Consider the following 13,459-nt stretch of genomic DNA (forward strand, 5'->3'; position numbering starts at 1 on the left):
GTGTCAGACTTTGAGTTGAGGGCTAGGGATACAGAGAGGAGTGAGGAATAATACTGCCCCAGGGGAGCTTGCAATGAAGTAGTGAGGAGAAGACAGGCAGGAAAACAGTTAATACAGTGGGGGGCCTAAGTGCTGCTGCTCTGGGGCCACAGATAGACAATGGAGAGGGTGGGGTAGGTGGCTTAGTGAGAATTCCTCTTGGATGATCAGTCCTGTAGCTCAGCACAGAGGTCTAATGGGGAAGAAAGCAACCGCTGTGGCAACTATTCACCAGTAACACTGAGCACCTACCAGGACCCTGACTATATTATAACATAGTAGTCATAGTAATAACGTAATAACTAGCATTTATTGAATGCTTCCTATGTGACAGTCAGTGTACTGAACATTTTTTAAGAGACTTTAGTTGTTAGAGCAGCTTAAGGTTCACAGTAAAATTGAGGGGAAGGTACAAAGAGTTCCTGTATACCTCCTGTCTCCACACAGGCACATTATCTCCCATTATCAATATCTCCCACCAGAGTAGGATGTTTGTTACATTGATGAACCTGAACTGGCACATCATCACCATCCAAAGTCCATAGTTTACCTTACTGTTCAAGCTTGGTGTTGTACATTCTATGGATTTTGACAAGAGCATAATGACATGTACCCATCATTATAGTATCATGTAGAATAGTTTTACTGCTCTAAAAGTCCTCTGTGCTCTGCCTAAGCATTATACATATATTAACTTATTTAATTGTCACACTAACCTTATAAGGTGGGGACAAGTATTATTACCATTTTACAGATGGGAAACAGAGGTACAGAGGTACAGAAATTTCAAGAAAATTGCCCAACCAAGTATTCTGACTAAAACCCCCAGCACAGCTACTTTCATTTCTGCTTATCACTCCACAGATCCTTGTCTACCTACTTATAGCTTATGTTATTGCAATCATGCTGTATACCTAGATTTATAACCCGCTCCTTTCACTTAACAATACATTAATAGCATTTTTACTGTTTCTACATGGAGTGCTTAATACATCTAACTTTTTCAAACTTATTAGAGAAAAAATGTTAGAAGATATGTAAAACAAGTAAAATTTAAAATCTTCATAATCTTGGCTTTTAAACACAACTTCAAACACTATTTTAATATATTTCCTTTTAGAGTTTTTTCCTTTGCCCACTTTTCAAAAATTTTTGCTTGATGGACATTATGTTGTTGTTGTTAAGTAAAATTCCTGTAGGTCATGTTTTCATGGAACCCCTGAACCAAGCCTTATATTATGAAACTTTTTGAGAACGTTGTCTACAGTAACAGTCACAGTAAGATTTTCAGGAGAGAGTGTGGAATCTGTGATTTGGTTCACTTGCTGTTCTGGATTCTGAATAAGTTATGGAGCCTGGGTGACCCTTGAAAGCCTCATTCACTTTGTGCCTTCACTTCTCTGTTCAAATGCAAGCTCTATGAGACATTGGCCATGCTGGTTTTGCTTACTGCTTTATCCTCACCGAGCAGTACCTGGTGCTTAATCAACATCTGGTCTCCCAGCTTTCCCTCTTATCCCCCCCAAATCCAGATTTACGCACAGCAATAAGGGTGTTGTCTGTAAAATTTAAATCAGATCATGTGTTATCCTTGTAAGCCACGGCAGAGTTTTAATTTTATTCTGATTGTAACATAAGACCTTGGGAAAGGCAGGTGAGAAAGGAACCCAGAAGCATTAATGGCAGGGTTGGCTTTGGACAGGAGAGGCATTTCCTCAGTCATAACTAGAGGAAGAAATGGGGTAAGTGTAGTTTGGTTTGTAGGTTAGCAGTAGGAAGAGGAATCATTCTTGTTGGATTGGCTTCTGTTTTCTCAGTGAGCTAAGTGGCAAGGCCACCGCTAAGGAGGGTAGGAGGTAGGAATAGACTTGAAATGGTTGTCTTAGAAAATAGGAGAGATTTCTAAAGATATATAGTAGGATTTCCGTGCAAGGTTTGAAGATTCATTAGAGGTATGAAATCAGAAATTTAGAAGGAATCTAGTGTGCCCAGGTGTGGGATTCTCTGTCCTTAGCTGCATATAGTTGTTTTCCCTACAGACCTCCCTCAAAAGAAGTTTCCCTTTGTTTGAAGCCTAAGGCAAGGATTCACCTGGTATCCAGGAACCCACTTCAGGGGGCCCAAGAATCCCCTGAGCTTATATGCAAAATCTGTGCATATGTGCATTTTCTAGAGAATAGGTCCTTAGCTCTCATTCGATTTTCAAAGGAGTCTTTGAACCCCCAAAGATTAAGAACCACTGTTGAAATACCCTAATAGTATGGCCCTTCAGGACTGCCTCACAGGCGCCCTCATTGTCTCCCTAATTGCCTTATAAGGAGGCCCATTAGGTAACTCCCAGCTAAACCCCTAGTATGAACTTCAACTCCTGCATCTCTCAGCCCCAGCCACTCACCACAATGACCTATAGGGAGAGAAGACAGTGCCTTTGCTTTAAAATTGCAACATAAATAATCACCAGAAATATGGATATTCTTACCTTCATTTAACCAGTCTCCCCCATCAATAGACATTGAGGTTGTTTTCCAGTGTTGAATATACTAGATCAAAGAGTGTGTGCATTTAAAAAACTCCAAAGAGTTGTCACCAATGTATACTTCCATCAGTGGTGTGTGAACTTGCTTGTTTAACCTACAATAGGAATTGTTGAGCCTTTTACTCATTGCCAATCTGATAGTTGAAAATGGTGCATTGGTATCTTAATTTGTTTTAAGTATGTCACCATAACCTGGGGTTCTTGGATGGGCAGCAGACTCTTAAGAAATTTTATGCAAATGGTTTGTGCTTCTGTGCATTTTTCAGCAACCAGGGGAGGGATGGGAGGAGGTTTCATAACCTTCCTCAGATTCTCCAAGGGAGTCTAGGCCTCCAGAATGTTACAAAACAAAGCTGGGAGGGTTTTACAGCAAATCATTAAAGAAAAGTAGACAAAACAAAAAGGACAAAAAAACCCCGGGAAAATTACAAAATTAGAGCAATTTCATGAGATGCCCACAGCCCCCATCTATAGCTCTAAACATCCTTTCTTACTGGCATCCCAAATTCTTGAGCCTGTCCTAGTTTCTTTCCCTTGGGATGCTCCTGTTCTCTGGCACACAGAGACTATTTCTGTGTGTCTTAAAACTTTAAAAAATGCATTTCTTACCGAAATCTGTTAAAAAATGGACATTCTGGGAAGTTACCCCATGTTTGTCAGTGGCTCAAAAGACTCCTAGGTTGGGTTCAAATCCAGCTGATTTCCTCTGTGTTTAAAACTGTTGAGTACACATGAAGTTTAAATAAAGCATGTTTACAGGGTAGCCTTTTCAATTTCTTTCATTTGTACGATTTTCTTTCTCCGTAGATTCTATTTCAGTTCAAAAGAAGCTATTGAATTACATTTCCCAGAATATTCCTACTTTGTGGAAAACTCTTTTAACCTTAAGAAATGTCATTAAAGAATGCTGCCACAATTGAAGTTATTTTTTTCAATATCCCAGTTCAACCACCAAATGCTGTTCTGTGTTCAGAAAGGGTGGTTCCGTACCCTTGCCACCTGCAAGCACAATGTCTCTTTTGTCATCTTGGAGGAAGTACATGGTTTGCCTTTTGTTTATTATTGCCCTTCTGATTTTGTCTCTATCCATAATGAGGTAGGTGATACGATCCTGGAGTTACACCGCCTATATGGGCTAAGGAAATTGAGGTAGAGGATTTCTCTCAGGAAATCAGTGATAAAGTGGGACTAGAGACTTAATCTTCTGATACCCATTATCTTTCTGTGAGGGAGTGTGGTGTAATGATGAGAATGCCTATCTAATAATAGGTCTTGGTTCTACAACTTGCTAGCTACACGGCTTGTTGCAAGGCACGTAGCCTCTGTGGGCCTCTGTTTCCTCATCTATAAAATGGAGATAATAATGCTTACTTTGCAGAGTGGTTGTAAGGATTAAAGGAGATAATATCTGCAAAATGCCTGGCACATAGTAGATAAAAAGATAGGTCCATTCACCTGTCTCTCCACACTACAGGGAAAAGTTGAATAAGGAAAAGAATAAGAGTATGAACATTGATTTTGTTTTGGTAGGGAAATTATAGAATCTGAGATTCTTTGGAGCTGGAAGAGTGCTTAGAGATCAAATAGTTTATTAACTTGTTTACAGAAGAGGAAACAGGCCCAGAGGGGGCTATGACATGCCCAAGGTCTCAAGGTAACACACAAGGCCCCGTAAAGACACTTGTACTTAAGAGAAGAATATGTTTTTTAAGGAACATTTGTTTCAAAGGTTGTATTAAACATGAATTCTTTCAAAGTAAAAATGCATTTTGTGTTAAAATAAGAATCCCCATGCTTAAAGCTCATCAGATAATGAATGCAAACCAGTTACATTTAAGATGGTGCCAAAGTGAAATAAAACAAGGTGGGATTTTTTTAAAATTAAAGGGTAATATATATTTTAAAAATACAATGACACACAGATAATGAATAAATACATTAGTACATGTAGCTATTACAATGTATACCACATTGCTAACTTCCCTCACAACTGATGAAATAAATGGACTATCAAAATATTTTGGGGAATGTCAGATAAAATTTCACTTAAATTATTTCTTCTAGACTTTTTCCCCTACCCCAGAGTAGTTTGGTTCGTCTGTCATAAGAACAAAAATAAGCCTAATACATAAATAAATGCTTGTCTTCCTAACACTACAAAAGAAACATTTGTTCTTCCAGATAATTCTTAAGCAAACTGCTGTCAAAACAATTAGTGTTATTTTTCTATTATCCTCCTATTTGAGAGTAAATAACCAGTTCATGAATATGTTAATTATCTAGTAGGTGGAGAAGATAAGGAGAGCCCTATATCTCTAGAAGCAACTGATAAATCATCAGTTGCATACAAAAACAGGAGAATTGGCCCTAAGCTGGATAGTGTATGTCCGCATTTCACCTAGCCAGACTGTGATCCTTTGAAGAGAACCAGAAGAGAAGTGACAATGTTTTGACAGAACTAACCATGAATAAACCTTCATTTGTGCAAGGTTGCTGCAATGAGAGTCTCCTAGCTAACCAAATATTATATAGTTTTATTTTCTGGCCAACAAAGTTCTTTTATTTTCACACTGTTTAGAAGCCACGTTTTAGAATTTTGTAATGGTCATTTTAAAGCATTGGGGAAGTGAGGCTAAACCGTAGAGTATGCTCCATTAAAAAAACAAACAAACTTAGTTTATGGCATTAGTGCTGGACAGATATTTTTTCTATAAAATCATGTTTTAAAAATAAATGATTGTGCTTATTTTAAGCTTAATTTACCTTTAGTAATCATACCCAACTTTGGGCAGCTTTGAATGTGCCTTTTGAAATCTGCGGCACAGAATTCTCCACCATCCACAGTGGTTAAATGTTCTGCTGAAAGGGAACACATTTTGAGGGGGGAGCAAAGGTGGGGGTGGGGAGAAAACACAGAAAAGTGCTTTCTCTTCCTATTTTGAAGTGGCAAGATGTATTTTTCCATATTAAATATTTTGAAAAAGTTGAATGCAGCATTGTGCCAGATAATTAAAATGTAAATTTCAGTATCTATGCTTGCTTTGTGATTTTTTAAAATACATTTAAGTTAGTTGTCTTTTAAAACATGTGGTCAGCTGTTGTATTCACATATGGTCAAATGATCAAAGTCTGAACTCCTCTCTAATTGTCCCCCCGCTGCTCGTCTGCTCTGTCCGTGATCAAGGCCTCAGCAGGTGATGAGAAAGGCATGAGAACAGGCTGGAAGGAGAATGAGGCACCGAGAGGCCCAAGCTGAAAGAAATAAAGACTTCCAGTACATCACCCTGACAGTAAAGAGCGAAGGAAAAGTGACGTCTGGTTAGTAGTGCTTATATATTTTTTTGTTCGCCAATCTGCATACATTTTTTCCCTCGCTAAATGCAAATGGAGCCTAGCCTGCTCCCAGAGATGGAGCCCCACACATCAGCGCCACCGCTGAAGTGTTGCATTTGTTTACTTGCCTCGGGAGGAAGCTGCTAAGTCCCACAGTTTATAGTATTTCACATGTTTGTGGAAATCATTGCAATTCTTTTCACTTCTGCTTGTCATTGTTTGCCTAGAGTTCACTTTGCCAGATGGCGCTTTATTGTCACTAGTGGTTACACCTCGCTATTGGATCAGTTCAAGACCAAATGGTGTGAAGAGCTTTCATACTTAGAGGATTTAGTCAAACATTCATTCTCTGCTATTCAGGCCGCTTGAGCACTAATTCATAAACGAGCTGGCTGACCTAGGAATGAAGGGAGGAGAAAAGGGCCCAGGTCTTTTTTCCCTCTAAATTATTAATTTGCCTTCTATTTACAGTCCAAATTGGAATGAATCATAAATAAGCAGGAGTATCTTGCATAAACATACATAGATGCTAAGGCAGCGGTTGGGGGGGGGAGTGGGGGGGACGGGGGAGGGGTGATGGTGATGGTAGTGGAAAACAAGATACTGCATTATGTGAATTCTGCCAGAGCTTAAGGGGGTTTGCCAGTCCACACAAAAACACAAGCCATTCTCTCCCCACAAGTCCTGATTCCTGATATTCTCTGGTCTCTTATCTACCAGCCAGTTCGCTAAGCAAATGCCATGAATGATCTCATCAAGATTTTTTCCTTTGGTGTGTATTTTCTGTGAAAGTTTCTGGATGTGAAATATTTTCAAAAGTGAATACCTTTCAAATGTGAATAGGTTTTCAAGGTTGGGAAGGGACCTTTAAAATGCAAGAGATTCCATTCATCTTATGTAATTTCTAAAGGAGCTTTGGAGAGTCTGGACAAATTCTGAGTTGAAGCACTTTTCTGTTTAAGAGTTGGATAGTTTAGGGGCCTGAGATAGGTGGCATCACACTGTTTGTGTGTTTTAAAAAAATTGATACGGTAGTTGCCTTTGTGCAGGTAACTTTCATTAATGCATCTCTTGGCTGCTGCTTCAAGCTCTGGAACGTGTCTTCCTTTCTTCATCAAACCTATTTAAATGGCCGGAAAGATGGCATGTGGTGCAGTGAAACTAAGACAACGGCAGCAGGAAAAGGGTTACGCAAACAGTGACTCAATTGCTCTGCCTAATTTTGTTTCTTATTAAATATGAGGCCCTGTAGTTGTTGCCCTAGTTCTCTTTTTCCTTGGGATGGGAGTATCGCTTTACCTAACTATTCAAAGTGATGTTGAAAGGACAAAGAAAAGCACCGATGTGAAGAGGGAGGTTCTTTGGCAGAAGGCAGGTGCTGAGGGATTTGGAGGTTATTATAGAAAAAAATCCTTGAAGTCCTTGGTGCAATGCCTTGGTGTAGTAAGAAAGGCAAACAGGATAATGGGTTGTATCAACAGAGGGAGCGAACCCAAATCAAAAGACGTGATCTTGTTACTGTATGGCCTGATATTGTCCCTCTACAAAGAGCTGGTTGGCGCTAATCAAACACACTGCACTGCTGGCCTAATCACCTTGTCCTCAGAAGCCTATTGTCCTGGGCAGGGCCCAGTTCACAGAACAGCCCAGATGACGATACCCACTTTTCCAATGAAGGAAATGGAATGAGAGGTGTAGGCTTTTTCCTTCATTACCTTTCTTTTTTGCCTTGAGGTACAATGCAAAATTATGTAATAATAGTATCCCCGGGGCCTGACCCAAACCTGGAGGAAGCCACAGCTTGGGAAGTAAGCACAGCTGTGAGGAACAAAGCATCAACTGGGGGCCCTCTGGTTTTTCCACACAACATTTCTGGACTTCGGCTCTTTGCTATGCTAAGTGGGCTACCAAGTAATTGGGCCCACCCTTATCGGGGGGAGGAGACAGAAAGCTGCAAGGGCATAGTGAGAAAACAGGAACTGTTAAGCTACGGGTTCTGATGGGGGTGAGGGTGAGGGGGTGAGGATGTGGCTTTCATGCGGCTCCTGGAAACAAAACTATGAAGTAGAGAGAGTCAGTTTTAATATTAAACCAAAAGTCTTGACATTTTCCCTTTGAAAGTGGGACAAAATCCTGACTTCATAGCAAACGTCTGGAGTTAGGAGGATGCTTTTGTACACTTTGGCAAGTCGCCTTTGGAGGCCTCGGTTTCCTCATCTGAACAATTGAGAGGAGGGTTTCGACTTGAAATCGAAGTCCCCTTCCATTTCTGACATTTTGCAAGTGTGCATCCTTATGTTTTGATTTTCATCTTTCTGTAAGAGTCTGTGGGTGGGGTGGGGTGGGCTAACCGACCCAGCTGTATCGAGGCTCTGAATGACTTGGATCAGCTCAGGTACAGAATTAGATTAAACTCTTTGAATCTCTTGTACTGTACACAGGAACCTTCTTCGGGTCAACAGACTTACAAAGAATGAGTGACTAGCTAAAATGTGCTTGCTCCTTTAGGCATCAGTTTTAAGGGTGGAATCGCTGGAGGTTTAGAGCTGCTACATTTTACAGCTGTTTTAGAGGCTGTCCCCCACTGTTCCTCTCTCCTTGCAAGGTTCAGAAATTCCTGGCTTTGGGTTCATATGGCTGAGGCCAATCAGATGCTTTCATCAGCTCACCATTGGATGTTGAGTGATATATTGCCACCAGTTAAAATTTGACCTACTCAATGACCCTCTTGCAAACATTAATTGTGCAGAACATCTTTCTCCTCCAACAAGAGTATCTCCTTGAAAAGGCCACTCATTTACTTAAGACTTAGTCCAACGCATCCAACTTTGTTACAAAGCTTATCTTATGCTACTTGGTGAAAGGGTTCCTGGAGGAAAGAATCACATAGGTCTAAAATAAAGGTTAGGAAGAGACTGTTTTCCTCAGAGACTTTGCAAACGCTTACTAGAAAGGACCTTCTGAACTTTTATGAGATACTTATTTACCATAACAAAAACACAGCCCTAATCATCAGAGAATAGAAAGATGTATAACTAAGGGTTTACTTTAGCTGTGAAGGATTTTGTATAAAAGCTTTGATTTGCCATGGGAAAGGAACGGCAAATTTTAAAGTGTAGAGAAATATCAAAACAGTAAGCAGTGATGGTCCGTTTTTCAAACTGGTTGATGGCTAAAGATAGACTCTATTTAAGAAGAAAACAAACCACATTAAATAAGCATTTCTTATCATGGAGCTAATTTTATGCCATTTTATTCAGATTTTCTAGTTGATCTTATTGTGGGCCTTTGGAGGTATTAGGAGGGCATCATCCTGAGACGTGCAAGTATCTAAAAGGAGACTTTTTTCTTTGTAGTGAAAGTACAGAAGCTGCAAAAAGGGGAAAAAATGGGAACTGTCTTTGAAATTACCTAAATGAATCCAGCTAACCACTTTATTTGAAAACACTTCCCCAACCATTTTAGTAATACTGTGCTTTTTAGGAAAATGGTGTTAAATTGATCTGGAAATCATGACACTGTCTGCTGCATCCATGCTGTGTTTGTGTGCATATGCCAGTAAAGCCAGCAAAGGCGTTTGAACAGTTAGCTTTTCCTTCCTGGACTTAGAAGGTAGAGCAGCTTCTTTTTCAGGCTCATTTCTTCTTACACCTAATTGGTGGGGAGGAAAGAGCACTGAACTTGGAGTCAGGTGGATTTTGGTTTGAATCCTAGCTCTACCACTTTGTAACTGGGTGACTGTGGGCATGTCACTTAATCCCAGAACTTCATCTATCAAATGGAAGGGTCAGAATTCCCTCCTGCTTTCAGAATCTGTGAAAGAAAATGTTCACAAGCTTGCCTCGGTAATTATATCAACTATCAGATACAGAATCCCTTGGGAAAGCTCTATGTCACTCCTAGGGGCAGGACACAGTACTTTCTTTCCTACTGCACCTTTGCTTTTCCAAGTTGGGAGAAGGCCTGGAAACAACACTGTAGGGGAAGTTTTATTATCCTTATTTCATGAGGAAACTGAGGCCCAGTGAAGGGGTTTTCTTAATGTCGCACAGCTGGCAGGTGACCAAGCAAAGACTGAACCTCAAGTTTGCTAACTCCTCATCTAGCCTTACCACCATGCTTCTAAACAAATTGGGCCTTCACACAGCTAGCTTTCAGTGAGAAATTAGCTTTGTTTTGAAACGGATTTGCTGAAGAGAATTCTTCAAATCCTCTCCTAAAGGACATTTAGTGATTAATATAAAATCCCCAGCTAGGCAACTTTTATGCATTCATCCAAGTCAGAGAAATACAGAACCAAGGTTCCCATGGCAACCTTTAGCCTTCTCCTTTGAGGAAGTGCGTTACTACAGGGCCCTTCCTCAACCCGTCCCCTAACAAGGAAGCTTGAGTATAAAGACCCTGGTAACCTGGGCCTCTCCTACTCCGAGAACAAGGCAGATACTTTTGTCCCTTCCGTTCTCTCCTTCCCCTTCTCCAAATTTCCTTTGTGGACCATCCCCCTCCTCACCCCAGCCACAACCAGGCCTGAATTTTTGTGACAATTTTCTTCTTTTCCAGGGGGAATTATTTCTAAGTTTTTTTTTCCAGTGTGGGAAAATAGACTAGGACTAGAGGGAGAGTTTCAGTCCCTTCTTTCAAATTTCGGTGATGGTGGACAAGGTAATCATTATGGGTCCCAGGTTTATCTCTCCTTCTGTAGGGAGGCTTACAATTAGGGTGATAGTGTGGACTGAAATCATGGGCAAAAGATACCAATTCCTTTCCTCAGAGGTGGATTTGGGTCTTGTCTGGCCTCAGGCATGGATGGGAGGACTGGGAGGGGGATGCTTAGCTCTAGCCAGACTCAAATGATCTCCTAGCTAAACTGTCCCCACAGAAGTAAACTTACTTCGTGATAACTATAAGCCACTTTAGCCCTCAAGTATTTTAAGTATGAATCCCATTTTCACTTGCCCTTCTCTCCTTCTCTTCCAATCTAACAACTCTGGAAAAAAGTGACTCACATTAACTCCTTCCAACCTGGTATACTGGTCACTTTGATGTGAAATAAATCACCAGGCCCACTATCCCTCTGCAAGGAAGTCAGCAGTGACTAAGAGCCCTTTCTGCAAAACTCTTGAGAACAGTTTCTTGTTAACACAAACTTACCTTGGTAGTATGGAGAAATGGGCATTTTCTTTGCTATCCACCACCATTGACTCAATCTTCTAACAGTAACAAAGTGAAATTTAAGGAATCACTCTTTTCCTGGTTGATGTACTATTTTTTTCAGATTTACATAGATATTCTTCAGATCTGGAAGGGATTTTACTAGACTTGCTATTTTCAAACCGGTCTTTAGCAGTGAGACTTTTAAATTTTTCTGTTTTTAAAAATTGTGGTAAAATACACATGACAAAATTTACCGTCTTAACCATTTTTAAGTAGCATTAAGTACACTGTGTGCAATCATCACCATCATTCATCTCCAGAACTCTTGTCATCTTGCAGAATTGAAACTTGGTCCTCATTACACTGTAACTATTTACACAATAACTATATAAAAATAACATTTCCCCAGCGCCTGGAAACCACTATTTCACTTTCTTTCTGTATGAGTTTGTCAATTTTAGGTATTAAAATAAATGAAATCATTTAATATTTGGGTTGTGTCTGGCTTATTCCACTTAGTCTTATGTCTTCAAGGTTCATCCATGTGGTAGAATGTGTTAGAACTCCCTTCATTTTAAGGCTGAATAATATTCCATTGTATGTATATACCACATTTTATATTTCCATTCATCTACTGATGGTCACCTAGGTTGTTTCTACCTATTACCTATTGTGAATAATACTGCTATGAACATGGAATTAGGGGCTTTAAAACTTTTTTCCCATGAAATCTTGCAGATACTGATAAAAATGATAAAAGCATTCTCTTTGGTTGGTGGGAAGTATTTTGTTGTCAAGACACTGTAAAAGGCACTGGTCCATTCAACCCTCTCTTTTTCCAGGCAAAAAAAAGTTTAGTCCAGAGAGGGAAAGAACACATGGTAGGATACCCAGTGAGTTAAAGACAGAGCCTCCATGAGAACTGGGCTTCCTGACCTCAATCTGCTGCTATTTCCACTCTACTTGGCGTTACCAGTTTGGGACAATGATAGCATTCTTTCCTAATATCTACACTGGGAACATAGGAAACGTTAGTGTATTCCTGGGAAAGTACTTTGATAGAGAGCATGCTCTGTATTAGGACTTGCACTTTGAGATGGTTGTAAGTTTTTTCCCCTGGATCATTTCATTTTGCTCCAGTAGTCCTCTAGTAACAGTATGTGGTTTCCAGAGAGGAACTGCTTACACTGCTAACCAGCCACATCATGATACTCTAGCTTAGGAATGTGTTATTTGATTAATGAGATAATGGTTTCACAGCCCTTTGAGCTGCTCAGAACAAAGGCACTGGATAAATTCAAAGCATTATTATTGTGGCATTATCTAAGGATAGATATTTTGCTAAATATTTTCATGTCAGTATTAATCTTCAGATGTCTGCAAACATTCAGTTGCCTTTACAGAATGATGCTTTTAAATAAACCTGTGAAAACACTTGAATATCATGGGCCATACTTGACCCTTCTATTTCAAGATAACTGAAAATAGTTGGAAATGATGGTATCATGGCAACAAAATTAAACTTTAAACATTTTGAAACATATCTTTTATAGAAAACATTCTGTATTGGGTTTAATCTTTCTTTCCCATCTTTGACGAATTGCTTTTTACAATATTAATTTTTGTTATCTAATCTCATCTAGGATCAGTACAATTAAGATTTGAATGGTTATTTGTCACTTATCAAAAAGAAGGAAAACATTAAGCATTCTTCATTACAACATAATGGATTTCTGGATCTTCCTCATTTTAAAGAAGAGTCTGATTTTTTTTCAGGTCACTTCCACATCTTGAAATTCCATACCTCTCATATAAGGGCCATCAAAGTGACAGGGAAAGCAAATAATGAAATGGAAAAGCAGATCTTTTTGCTCTACCTTGGAGGTAGAGAAGTTCTTTTCCCCTGTGGCTCACCAGTGTCCTGGAGGTTGGAAGTAACTACAAAACAGAGGATACTCATACCTGAGGTTTGAAAGGCAGGAAAGAAACCAGCATTTACTTAGCTGCTATTAGGTGCCAGGTACTGGGCTTGGCCCATTCGTAAATATTATCTCATTTTCATCCTCATGACAGTGCTGTAAAGTCAGTAGTATCACTCTTTTTTACACTTGCAGAAATGGGCTCAGGTTATGTAAATTGCTGCAGTAAATTGACTGAGTCAGAATTTGAACACAGGTTTTTTTCTGTTCAACTTTTCTTCATTTGCAGCAGCCTCATTAATTCTGCTCATGGAGAGAAATGGACTGTTTGCCACTGTCAATATACCCTCGTCATTGTGGTCACATATACATTTTTTTTTTTTTGCGGTACGCGGGCCTCTCCCTGTTGCGGCCTCTCCCGTTGCGGAGCACAGGCTCCGGACGCGCAGACTCAGCGGCCATGGCTCACGGGTCCAGC

The 13,459-nt window shown here is 39.9% G+C and overlaps 1 long non-coding RNA gene across 4 annotated transcripts in view; it reads left to right on the forward strand.

Moving 5' to 3' along the window:
* LOC307180943 overlaps positions 1-13,459 on the forward strand; it is a 510,594-nt gene that overhangs the window by 4,233 nt on the left and 492,902 nt on the right. For all 4 annotated transcript variants that reach the window (XR_013825808.1, XR_013825809.1, XR_013825810.1 and 1 more), the window contains exon 2: positions 5,760-5,893. This is a non-coding gene — a long non-coding RNA (uncharacterized lncRNA). The remainder of the gene's footprint in view (positions 1-5,759; positions 5,894-13,459) is intronic.

The sequence above is a fragment of the Stenella coeruleoalba genome, assembly GCF_951394435.1.
Source record: "Stenella coeruleoalba genome assembly, chromosome: X".
In the NCBI taxonomy this organism is placed as follows: domain Eukaryota; kingdom Metazoa; phylum Chordata; class Mammalia; order Artiodactyla; family Delphinidae; genus Stenella; species Stenella coeruleoalba.